The sequence below is a fragment of the Nannospalax galili genome, unplaced genomic scaffold (assembly GCF_000622305.1).
Source record: "Nannospalax galili isolate Female #2095 unplaced genomic scaffold, S.galili_v1.0 scaffold284, whole genome shotgun sequence".
NCBI classification, from domain to species: domain Eukaryota; kingdom Metazoa; phylum Chordata; class Mammalia; order Rodentia; family Spalacidae; genus Nannospalax; species Nannospalax galili.
Window position 1 is genome coordinate 646,855 of NW_008354281.1, and position 11,714 is coordinate 658,568.

Sequence of the window (11,714 nt, forward strand, 5' to 3'; positions counted from 1 at the left end):
ACCGCAAAACCAAGTCAGCCCTGACTGTTCTATACTTGGCCACCAGAGGCGACGCCCGCCCCTCCCCCAGAACGCTGGCTGAGCTTCTGGGATTACACACACACACACACACACACACACACACACACACACACACACACCCTTCACTGGAAAACCAAATCAGCCCTGGACTATTCTATATTTGTAATCAGCAAGCCTTTGCAGGAATATCCCTAGGTCCTGACGACCAGTGGCTAACCCACTATACTTTGGAGACAGGAATCAAAGATAAAATTGTTGTTGGATCCAGCCTTCCTTCCTTCCTTCCTTCCTTCCTTCCTTCCTTCCTTCCTCCCTCCCTCCCTCCTCCCTCCCTCCTCCTCCTTCCTTCCTTCCTTCCTCCCTCCCTCCCTCCTCCCTCCCTCCTCCTCCTTCCTTCCTTCCTTCCTCCCTCCCTCCCTCCTCCCTCCCTCCTCCTCCTTCCTTCCTTCCTTCCTCCCTCCCTCCCTCCTCCCTCCCTCCTCCTCCTTCCTTCCTTCCTTCCTCCCTCCCTCCCTCCTCCCTCCCTCCTCCTCCTTCCTTCCTTCCTTCCTCCCTCCCTCCCTCCTCCCTCCCTCCTCCTCCTTCCTTCCTTCCTTCCTCCCTCCCTCCCTCCTCCCTCCCTCCTCCTCCTTCCTTCCTTCCTTCCTCCCTCCCTCCCTCCTCCCTCCCTCCTCCTCCTTCCTTCCTTCCTTCCTCCCTCCCTCCCTCCTCCCTCCCTCCTCCTCCTTCCTTCCTTCCTTCCTCCCTCCCTCCCTCCTCCCTCCCTCCTCCTCCTTCCTTCCTTCCTTCCTCCCTCCCTCCCTCCTCCCTCCCTCCTCCTCCTTCCTTCCTTCCTTCCTCCCTCCCTGCCTCCCTCCTCCCTCCCTCCTTCCTTCCTTCCTTCCTTCTTCCTTTTTCTTTCTTTCATTTTTTCTTTCTTCCTTCCTCTCTCTTTTCTTTCTTTTACCTTTCCTTCTTGCAAATTCTGGACTTACTTTTATTTGCCTGTCTGCCTTGGTCATTAATCATCTTAGGTAGATTAATTATAAGATCACCTAATTCACAAATCACACTCATTCCTCTCTTTCACATAAGATTGTGCTATTCCTTCCGTTGACAAGGTAATAATATGAATTGATACTTGAACACTTCCCAAACACTGTGCCTATTGCAAAGAATATATAACTTACAACAATCTTGAAATTTTTGTTACTAGCACCACCCTCACCGTTCTAGAAGTAGCCTGAGACACAGTTACCTGAGCAATTTGCTCAGGGCCAGACACCTAGTATGAAGTGAGAGCTTTTGGAGTATTATTCAAGCCAGTGCTCTTCCACTGCCCCAGGTAGGTAGGTAGGTAGACCTCTGGAGGGAGCTTGTTGGGATACAAGGAGTTGGGGACAAGAGGATAGCAGGCACCATTGTCTTTTGCAGAAGGGTGCCAGGTAGAAGAAGAATGTGAACCAGGGATCCCTGACCTCCGACTGTGTGGTTTATTACCTCCTACTGAACTCTCCCCAAGGCAATTCCAAAATCTTCTCCTTCCTTAATATTCTAACCTCATGGTCTCTGACTGTCCACCTTCTACTCTGTACATGCTAGCTTTAAGTTTTTTCATTGTATGTTGTGTATTCTTACAAGATGCTTAGGGAATTGAATATGAACCAAGTATTAGAAGACATAGTGGAAGTGTTTCTTTGGACACTTGAATGAGAATGTTCATGTCATAGGATTATGTGCATTAAGGTTCCAGCATCATGACACCTAAAATTCCAGACATAATAGTGCAGTTGCCCATGTGAACTCACAGTGGTTGTGACAGCATGCACAAGATCTGAACAAGCACAAGACAGACAAAACCCAGCATGAAGGGGAGATGTGGGCCTGAAGTCCCACCCCAGACTGGGGAGCTATTGAGACAGCTGCAAGGAGAGGGAGACTTATCTTTCTTTAAGAGTGTGGTACTGGGTAAGTCAAACATGCTCTGGTGCGTCACATACCCAAGAGTATTTGGGCAGTACAAGTTGGACTTGATGGGTTTAAAAAGAAAAATAAGGACACAGACATGGGTATGTAAGGAAGGGAGGGAGGTAGATCTTGGGAGGATTTGGGGGGAGAGGCAAATATGATCAAAATACTTTGTATGAAATTCTCAAAGAATTAATAAAAATGCATGTGTAAAAAAAAGCACTGGTTAATTTCTCCTTTGACCCATACATCATTCAGGAGTGTGTTGTTTAATCTCCATGAGTTCATGTAGCTACTAGGGCTTCTTCCAGTGTTGATTTTAAGCTTCACTGCGTTATCTGATAGAATGCATGGGATTATTACAATTTTTTTTGTATTTGTTGAGGCTTGTTTTATGCCCTACTATGTGGTTAATTTTGGAGAAAGTTACATGGGGTGTTGAATAGAAAGTATATTCTTTGGTTCTTGGGTAGATGTCTGTTAGGCCCATATGATGTAGGTATTGCTTAATTCAGATGTCTCGCTGTTTATTCTCTGTCCAGTTGATCTGTCTAATGGAGACAGTGGGCTACTGATGTCCCCTACTGTTAAAGAGTTGGGATTAATCTGTGTCTTAAACTCCTGTAGCACTGTTTTTATGAAATTGGGTGCACCCATAGTCTTACCTGAAATTCAAATTTAACTCATTTTGTGTCTTGCTATTTACCAATGATGATTCTAGTTGGGAAAGAAGAAAGGAAAAGCAGAACTCCAAAATGAGTAAAATCAATTTCTTGCTTCTGAGGAATTTATATATATCAAGTTAGGATGAAAAAAATAACTTTATCATCTGGGTAATTATATGCATCTCCTAATTATTTACAAACTGACTCCTCAAATTACTGGTCTGCTGTAAGCAGTTTGTCCACCGAAGTACCAATGACCTTCCTTGTCCCAGAACTTTCCACAGCACAGGCACTGCTGACATCTTTCTTGAAAGTCCATTCCTCTGAATGATCTGGTTTCTTCCTACTTCTTCAGTTACTTATGCTTCATATTTTTCTCTCCTACCTTTTTCCTGAAAATTAGCATTCCTGAAGACCCTTCTCAGCCTTGTCACTCTCCTATCCAGAAGATCCCTCTCAGCCTTGTCACTCTCCTATCCAGAAGCAGAAACTCAGGTAGTTTAAAGGCAAGTTGCCCACTAACGATTTGCCAGATTTACTAAATTTAAAGCTTTCAATACTGGGTGGTAATATTTAACAACTTCACCAAGAACAATGTACCATCAATGACAAAAATATTCCTCTTAGAATATTATTTATGAAGAGTAGGCATATATTTCACTAATTTTTAAATGTTCAAAAATATAAAACATGACCTACTTAGCTACTAGGGCTTGATTCTTCCGGTGTTGATTTTAAGCATTGTTGTTTTATCTGATTGAATGCATGGAATTATTTCAATTTTTTGTATAATGTAAGTAAAATGTAATATAGGAATTTTTATATGAAATTGTTTGCTAATTTTGGTTCTTTTTGGATAATTTCTAACTAAAATGAACCCAAATTAAACTTTGAATAGCTTCACAAATGTGTGATTTAAAAGAAATTTAAGATTCTGATTTTTTTTCAATGTTTTCATATTATCTTTTGTGGTGTTGGGAATCAAACCCAGGACCTCTCTCATGTTAGGCAAACACTTTATCTCTGAGCTATATCCTCGAGTCCTTAGATGCTTCTGAAGTTACAAATTAAATAGAGCTGAGAAATAGGCTAAGTGATACCAAAAGGACATTAGCATGATTCCAATACTAAAAAGTTGAAAACGAAACTTTAAAATTATAGTAAAAAAAACAATTGGAAAAATCTTGTTCTTCTTGCATACTGAAGTTGTGACCTCTAATGAGGAGTCATTAAGTTAGGCAAGCTTTCCTGTAGAAAGAATGCTTAAATAGCAAAGAGGAAAATGGTTCTCCATTCTGGGTACATCAATAGAGTGATTCAGAACTTATTGTTGTTGATTTTCTTTATGCTAAATATTTAATGCTTTTAAGACTATTTCTCCCCTAACCCCCAACGAGTGGGAAATGGTGAGGAAAGCAGTACAAGGGTTGAGTTTGGGGCCTCTCACATGGTAGGTAAGTGTTTTAGCACTAAGCTCTGTCCATCGCCTCTCACATGGTAGGTAAGTGTTTTAGCACTAAGCTCTGTCCATCGCCTCTCACATGGTAGGTAAGTGTTTTAGCACTAAGCTCTGTCCATCGCCTCTCACATGGTAGGTAAGTGTTTTAGCACTAAGCTCTGTCCATCGCCTCTCACATGGTAGGTGAGTGTTTTAGCACTAAGCTCTGTCCATCGCCTCTCACATGGTAGGTAAGTGTTTTAGCACTAAGCTATATCCGTTTATTTTTTTTTTTTTTTGGTCTTTTTGAGACAGTGCCTCCCTGTAGCCCCAGCGATCCTGGAACTCACTATGCAGACCAGGCTGGCCTTGAACTCACAGAGATCCACCTGCCTCTGTCTCCTAAATGCTGGGATTAAAGGCACACCCGGCCTAGTCTATTTTCTTTTTAATTTTGAGTGTCTTACTAAGTTGCCCTGGTTGGCCTTGAACTTGCTCTAAAGCTCAGGTTAAGTCTTCAAAATTTGTGATGATCCTACCTCGGCTACTCAAATAGCTAGGATTACAGGCCTATTTCACCAAGTCCAGCTTTTAAGAGTCTTCTACAAATTTCTAGACAGTACATCATTCAGAAAATGGCATACAATATTTAAGATATAATATTATTTCTATTGTATCTTTTTTTTCTTTAAAATTTTTTAAATTATTTTTATTTTATGTTCATGAGTATATTGCCTGCTTGTGTGTAAGTGCACCTGTGTCATGAAATGCCCACAGAGGTCAGCTGCCGTGTGGATGCTGGGGACTGAACCCTGGTCCTCTCCAAAACAGCCAGCTCTTAACCACTGAGCCTTCTCTCCAGGTCGTGTTTCATATTTTTTAACATTAAAAAAATTACATATATTTATTTGTATGTGAGTGCACGGACACACATGCGTATGTATGCAGGTGTACATGTCATGACGTGTGGTGGTGTAGATCAGAGGATAACATGCAGGAGTCAGTTCTTTCTTTCCACCTTGTGGGGCCTGTGGATCAAACACAGAGCAGCAGACTGTTAATTGCCTTCATCCTCTGAGCCATCTTGCCAGCCCTGTTGCATCTATTTTATGCTTCCACTTAACTAAGACTAATTTCCTAGTCCATTATAGCGTCTGCTCCAATGAGGCTCACTTCCATTTATACTTAGCCTTTTTGACCAAGTTAACTATGTATGCACAGACATGTGTGTATACATGTACACACGTGTATGTACATTGTTATATACGTACATAATGCATACATATTTGTGAATCAATATTGTAGCCCATCTTACATATGTGTGTATATATTTAATTATTAGTAACCCAAATAAAACATCCTGTTAAAAGTTGTCAAATATGTCTACAGTTTTTCAGTTTGGCAAATTTAACAAACTGGTCACTCAACAAATTGATCATTTGGATTATCTGGTTAATTGGTTTCAAGATAGTTGAATTTTTTTTTAGCAAATTAGCTTGCTTTTATGTAATACTTAATTTCTTAGAGTCAAGCTTTGTACTTGCAATCTATAAATTTTTAATGTCTTTGTAGAATGAATGAGCATCTTTAACTGATTTTCCCCTTTAAACAGTCCTTATTTACATGGTAAATAAATGCCTGAAAAGATATAACATTAGTGAGATTTTTAATCTTGAATTATTAAAATAATTTGATGGGGTAATGTGGCAATAAATAATTATAACCCGATGAAAATTCATCTAACCAAAAAGTCTTCTTGGAGAAAGAAAATGTTACTATGCAATGCATGACCTCAACTATATTTGTGTTTAAATCTTCAAGCCTTTATAATTTGGAGCTGTCATGGGACGCAAGCATGAGGAGACATGACAGGAGACTTCTGATCATGATGACATTATGCATTTCTCTAGTAAGATTTGGAAAATCTAGCTCTAACAAAACCCTGCCTACAGGGTTGTGTCATGGGAACCTGAATGATGCAGTCTCCTGAGACCCCATGTTTGGTTTAATGCTCTGCAACCACCATCTTGAAAGTCTTCACATTTTAAAAATGAGGAGCCTCATTTTCATTTTGCATGCTGCCTCACAAATTATGGTGCTGTCCTTCTTAATTGTGTGGTAAAAAAGGAGACATTTAAAACACGATTCAGGCTAGAGAGATTTCTCAGTGGTTAAGAACACTGACTGTTCTTGCAGAAGACCCAGGTTCGAATCCCAGCACCTACATGGCAGCTAACAACCATCCGTAACTCCAGTTCCAGGGGATCTGACAGCCTCTTCGGTCCTCTGTGGGCATTGCATGACACAGGTGCACTTACCTACATGCAGGCATAACACTCATACACATAAAATAAAAATAATAAATAAAATATATAAAAAACATGATTCCTTGACTATAAGACAATAAGAAAGTGAAAGGATGTTGGTAAGAATTTTTACAAAGTTAGAGGGAATGTAGCATTTATCTTTAAGTGTTTGACTCTGTAAATGAGCTGTGTGCTGGGATTTGACTTTAATTGAAACTAAGCTGTAACAATGAACAAAATAAGGTACTTAGGAAATAATGGTTTGCTTTCAACAAATATCACTATCCTGGGCAATAAAAATACGCCGTGATTGTTTTAAAGTCCCTGTACTCATGGAGGTTTATATTCTTATGATAGACAATAAACAATAAAAATGGGTAGAATATATAATATTTTTGTCCAGTGCCTGGAAAGAGATGGCTTATACTGTGTGTTAAAGTATTATATAATTGCACAGTGTAAGTAAAATTCATAACTCTCCATGAAGCTACATAGCCAAGCAACATCAACTACATTTGACTGTTAAGACAATTGTTAGTGTTAAAGTCATTCATTGTTGCTAGAAAACTGTGCAGCAGTAAGGGTCTTATAGAGTTTGGTAATTTCTCTGGATGGTAAACTTTCTTCCAACTATAGCCACTTGAGTTTTGACAAAGAGGCCAAAATACACAATAGAGAAAAGACAGCCTTTTCAACAAATGGTGCTGAGAAACTGGATGCCCACATGTAGACGAATGAAATTAGATCCTTCTTTCTCACTGTGCACAAAAATCAATCCAAACAGATCTACATAACATCACAATATGAAATTCAAAACTCTGAAACTGCTAGAAGAAGAAAATGAATATACCACAAGATACAGGTTATAGGTATGGACTTTCTAAACAGGATGTGTAGCTTAGGAAATAAGGCAAACAAATAGGACTTCCTGAAGTTAAAATTTTTCTGTAAAGTGAAGGAAACTGTCAATCAAGTGAAAAAGCAGCCTACAAAATGGGAGAAAATATTTGTCATTTATACATCTCACAAAGGATTAATATCTAGAATACACTAAGAACTAAACAAACTAAACATCAAGAAAACAAAGCCCATTCAAAATGGGCTGTGGAGCTGAATAGAGAGTTCTCAAAACAAGAAATACTCTAACAAGTATTTGAAGACAGACATGGTGGTGCACACCTTTAGTCCCAGCACTTGGGAGGCCAAGGCAGGCAGATCTCTGTGAGATTGAGGTCACCTGGTCTACATAGCAATTACCAGGCCAGCGGTTACGAAGTCAAAAAAAGACCAAAAAAAATGTATTCAATATCCCTAGCTATTAGAGAAATGCAAACTAAAGCTACTTTGAGATTCCATGTCACTCCTAATCAGCATGATTATTATTGAAAATTCAAATGACTACAGACGCTGATGAGGTTGTGGGGACAGGAGGAAATGAGGAATTGGTAAGGAAGGTTTCACTAAAGTGAAGGATCTATGAAAAAGCCATATGGAAACCACTATTTTGAAAGTCAATTAAAAAATAAGTTAGGGGCTGGAGAGATGGCTTGGCAATTAAAAGCATTGCTGCTCTTGCAGAGGATTTGGGTTTGGTTACTGGCACCTGGCACCCACATGGCAGTTAGCAACTACATGTAACTGCAGTTGCAGGGAACCTGACACCCTCTTCTGTCCTCTAAGGGTATTGTAGGCATGAATGCATTTATATGCGATAATGCAGAACATTCATACAGCTAAAATAAAAAATGTTTAAATTAAAATGTAAGTTAGCACTTGGGAGGCAGATGTAGGTAGATCGCTATGAGTTTTAGACCAGCCTGGTCTACATAGTGAGTTCGAGGCCAGCCAAGGGTACATTATGAGTCTCTCTCTCTCTCTCTCTCAAACACATTGATGCTGGTTACGTATACAAGATAAAGACATAATGATACTCTTTGGTTTAGAAGAATATATTTTTGTTGTATGGTCATGACTATAACACAAATACATTTTTACTGTCTCTCTATATATATATATATATATATATATATATATGTAATGTGCATATGTGTTTGTGCATGCATGTGTGCATGTTTGTGTGTGTGTGTGTGTGTTAAAAATAAAAGGGGGATATCTTACAGTCTGGATGATGTTGCTCCTAAAAGCCATTGTTTATCAAGCAAAAATCTCACTGCCAGATATGGAATACCTCCTTATGAGTTATTAGTTAAGGAGGTCCCAGTGACCCCCAAACCAATACAGGATACTGCTATCCATATTGGTTGCACACCATATTAGACGATAAGACCCTATTGCTGAAGACCACACAGCTTGGTTCTAGATATAAAGAAAAGTGGAACTGATCTGGAAACTTCTTCCTTGCTGGTTAGCTTTCATAATTCCAGAAGGTACTATGCAGGTTGCTAGGGGAGATAAGGCATCAAGGTCTCACAGTCTACAATGTGAATCCTACAAACTACAATGCCAACCTACTAGGCAAGTCATATCCACTGTTTCAATAGCAGCACAACTGTCATGGGCTAACCAACTGCTCTTGGATTGGATTTGAGATCCACTCCATTGGAGGGAATTCATGCCTGCAACTATAGATCTGATAAAAAAAATCATAGCTGGACTGGTTATAGGTCCCGAGGAAGAACACACAACTAAGGTGACATGACACCAAACTGCAGCCTAAATATTTATGATTATATCCATGGAGAAATGTTATTCTCATCCTTGATCAGAGAAGCCTCTCTTTGTAGTGAATTTTAGTGGATGTACAGACTTATGGCTACTCAAAATGTTCATAAAAATGACAGTTGAATGCTCATCCCTAAATAGGACACTTATAGTACCCCCTCTATAGCTATGGGGGAATTGTGGAAGAGAGAACAGAAAAAAATGTAAGAGACAATAAGAGAAGGGCTATGAAATGTTATCTTCAAGACATGACAGAGCCACTGCAAACATGATCTTGCAACAGCTGTAGTTGCAGACACTGGACCTGCACAAGAGTGGGCCTGTCAACAGCCAACCATGGTTCCTGGAGCCCTGCCCTTCTCTGCTGAACTATTGGCAACTTCTGGATTCTGAGTGACTCATTGTCTTCACTGGATGCCAAAGGGTGAGCCCACCAGACTCCAAGCCGTAGTATCAAACTCTTGACCACACAGACAGAACGTCCTGGTCAAAAACAGAACAAAAAGTCCTCCTGAGTGCCGGGATTGCAGGCTTGTGCCACCATGCTGATCTATTGCCTTCCATAATAGTTTCACCAACTTACATTCCTTCCAGCACTGTACCACAGTGCCATTTTTCTCCACATCCTCATCAGTACTTTCATCTTTTGGGTATCAGTCATTCTGATAGGTGTGAGTTATTTATCATTGTGTTTTTAACCTCTACTTCTCTGATGATCAGGGTTAATGAAACATTTACCTTTAGGTCATTTGTCTCTTTTTGGAAAATGTCTTTTCAAATCCTTTGCCATTGTTGAATTACTTGTTGCTTTAGAATTGCTCTAGTTTTGTATATACTGAATGCCACCACCTTATCAACTGTTTGGTTGAAAAATATTTTTCCCATTCTATAGCTTGTCTGTGTACTCCTCCCCTCCTAGCTCCACCATTTCCGGTGTTCTGCTGCTCTATTATTCTGACGTCACCTCACTTGTGTATTTTGGCTTTTGTTACAGATTTTCTTGCTGTCATAGCCACACAATCACTGGCTGCACCAATGCCATGGAATATTTCTCCTATACTTTTTCTAACAGGTTTACAATTTCAGGCTGTGTACTTAAGTCTTTAATAGCTTTTGAATGGATTTTTGCATATTGTGAAATGAGATATCTGAAATGAACCTGGAAAGTATGTAAGATGCTTTTAAAAGTTATCTCTGCATTGATGGTATTAAAGTTGAACTACAGATGGGCCTATGTTGTATAAGAAAGCAGGTTAAACATGGGCCAGGGGAGCAAGTCAGTAAGCAGCATTCCTCCATGGCCTGTGCCCCAGCTCCTGCCTCCAGGTTCCTACCTTGGGTTCCCTCAGTGATGAATTGTGACCCAGGAGATGTAAGATAAAATAAACCCTTTCCTCCCCAAGTTGGTATTGTTCAGAGTATATTGTCACAGCAATGGAGAAACAAACTAGAACACTGTCTTAGTATGTGAACTTAGATCACAGAGAAAAAAAGAGTTAAACTCCAAAAATATTTGTGTCTTTTGAGATGATTGTCATGGCCTTGTAAAGTGATCTAGATACATCTTGCTTTCTGCTATGGCTTGAATATTTGTGTTCCCCTACACTTACGTGATTGAAAGGTGAAGGTGGTATGGTCTTTAGGGAAGTGCTTAGGTGTTCAGAACCTTTATGAAAGGAATCCTTCAGGCCAATCTGAGTGAATTGAGTAAAAGGTGAAGAAGTAGAGGTAGTATCTGTAGAACACCCAGATAAGAACTCATGTCTCTCAGGGGTGTAGATACGGCTCAGCAGTTAAGAACATGGGTTGCTCTTGTAGAGTACCTGAGTTTTGTTCCCAGTACCCATATGGCAGCTAATTGTCCATAACTCCAGTTCTGGGGCATCCAATGCCTTCTTCTGGTTTCTGTAGGCATTGCACAACATGGGTACACTTACATGCAGGTCGAGAAAACACCCATACACATAAAATAAAACAAAAACTCATGCTTCCTTTAGGGAGCTCATTCATCCCTTCTGCCATGGGAGGATGCATTCTTGATAGATATTTTTTCCCCTATGAATCAAGACTGACTTCACTAGACCAAATCTGTTAACACTTCAGCATCTTGATCTTTGATTTTCTAAGCCTCCAGAAGTATGAGAAATAAATTTCTCTTTGATTATAAGTCACGCAGTCAACAGCATTTTGTTAGAGCAAACATGTTAAAAGATTCCATTCAGAAGATGGCTAGATCAGTCTCAGGGAATCAAGACTCAACATTTATAATCATCAAAACAAAATTTTTTCATTGTTGTCCAGAATCATCATAGTGTTGTGTTAATGGGGTCTTTATCCAAGTTAGGGAATTACTTAAGTAACCATCTACAGTTTTGAAATGAGACACAACTTTAAATATAACTATATTTGAGATGTATCACCTTATTTTGTGTTAATAAACGTATCATGCATTATTTTGATTTACTTTAATAACTTTTTCCACTTAATTCTATGACTTTTATCTTGTATATTTAAATATCTTTTTCAGACAAATAGTTTATAGCCTTCACTTGAGTTTCCAAGAACTCCTGATTCAGGGAGAGGGTGAAGATAGCTATGTAAACAGATCAGATAGAATTTGTAAAATTCTAGCACTTTCAAGGTCTAGCAGAGAAC